Raw genomic sequence first — 1,830 nt, forward strand, 5'->3', positions numbered from 1 at the left:
TTTTTGTATGAAAAGTTAGGAGGGTTCTTCCAACCCGGGTTATAGGTGTTTGAGTAAGGGTTTCCTTGAGCATAGTTCACCTGGTCTGTGGAGGTTCCTGTCAAGAGTTGACATTCTAGGGTAGCATGCCCCGAAACTCCACATATCTCGCAGTTTGGTGCTACGGCAGCCACAATGGCTGCGGGTGTTATGGTAAAGTTGTCTATCTTTTGAGTAAGAGTATCTACCTTGGCGTTAACATGATCAAGACTGCTCAATTCGTACATGCCGCCTTTCGTTGGAGGTTTCTCTACATAGGTTCTTTCACTTCCCCACTGGTAATGATTATGGGCCATACTTTCGATGAGTTAATAGGCCTCATTGTAGGGTTTATCCATCAGTGCGCCACCTGCAGCGGTGTCTATTGTCAATCTTGTGTTGTACAAGAGACCGTTGTAAAAGGTATGGATGATCAACCATTCTTCTAGACCGTGATATGGACAAAGCCTCATCATGTCTTTGTATCTCTCCCAAGCTTCAAAAAGTGATTAATTATCTTTTTGTTTAAAGCCATCTATTTGGGCTCTTAGCATAGCCGTCTTACTAGGTGGGAAATATCGGGCTAAGAAAACTTTTTTCAACTCGTTCCACATAGTGACATAGTTGGATGGTAAAGACTGGAGCCAAGCTCTAGCTCTATCTCTTAATGAGAATGGGAAAAGACGTAGTCTTATAGCTTCTGGGCTAACACCATTCGCTTTCACTGTGTCTGCGTATTGCAAAAACACTGACAAATGTAGATTCGGGTCCTCCGTGGGACTACCTAAAAATTGGTTTTGATGTACAGGTGAAAACAACGAAGGTATTAGCTCGAAATTATTGGCCTCAATGGCAGGGGAAGCGATGTTGTTATGTGGTTCATCCTACGAAGGGATTTCATAGTACTTAAGAGGACGGTTTTGCACTCCTTCAGCCATCTTTGGTTGAATAACTAATTCAGAAATAGGGATGTTAAGGTCGGGAAGATTTAGCATGATACGATGTTCTGATATCAAGTCTCATATTCGGTGTTCTAATCTAAGATAATGCTCAGGTTCGTCGAACGGTAGCTTTAATTTCTCGCCTTGAGAGAGAGTACTTGACATACACTCGACAAATGTAGAAAGGGAAAAAGAATTGTTTTCCTTAATATATACTGGGCAACACTGGAGTTACGATATCGACTAAATTAGTCGCCAGCAACGGCGCCAAAAACTTGATAGCAACATAGTAAGTCTATTGGAATTGTGACTGCAAGTGCATAGTCCTATCGCATGGTTTTAAAGATTCTCGAACCCACAAAGACTAATAATCGAACATATCGTTATCTAATGTTACTATATAAATCTAAGGTTGATGATCGTTATAAGATTGGAGGGATGAAGAGAAATAACTATAGCGTAAATAGAATATTAATAAGGATACGTAGAGGGAAGAAGAAGAGAGAGCATACGTGGATATCTCAACCCTCCCTCTCTCAACTACATCGCACTCACGATTTGGAACCAGATCTAACTAGAAAATAGAAGAAGAAGAAAAATAAACGAGATTGTAGAGGGAAGAAGAAGAGATAGCATACGTGGATATCTGATTCACCATCGTTCCTGAGATCGAGACCGGTGAGCTTTCTTGCTTCTGCGCTTCATTTCTTGCTTATACTTCATGTGTGAAAAATTCTAATTCGGTTGATGGAGATGATGACCAACGTGAGCACGAGCGTGTTTATTGCTTCCACATATGAGATCAAGGTTGGTCTTTTCCGAATGGTCGAACGGAGGTGATGCAGTACCTTGGAGGTCATGGACGAGGACA

At 41.4% G+C, this 1,830-nt stretch overlaps 1 non-coding gene across 1 annotated transcript; it reads left to right on the plus strand.

The window, feature by feature from the left end:
* Positions 1 to 465: 465 nt before the first annotated feature.
* LOC127109316 (small nucleolar RNA R71) lies at positions 466 to 572 on the plus strand. The gene has a single exon (XR_007796631.1). It is a non-coding gene; the product is annotated as a small nucleolar RNA R71 (small nucleolar RNA).
* Positions 573 to 1,830: the final 1,258 nt, after the last annotated feature.

The sequence above is a fragment of the Lathyrus oleraceus genome, chromosome 7, assembly GCF_024323335.1.
Source record: "Lathyrus oleraceus cultivar Zhongwan6 chromosome 7, CAAS_Psat_ZW6_1.0, whole genome shotgun sequence".
Lineage (NCBI taxonomy): Eukaryota > Viridiplantae > Streptophyta > Magnoliopsida > Fabales > Fabaceae > Lathyrus > Lathyrus oleraceus.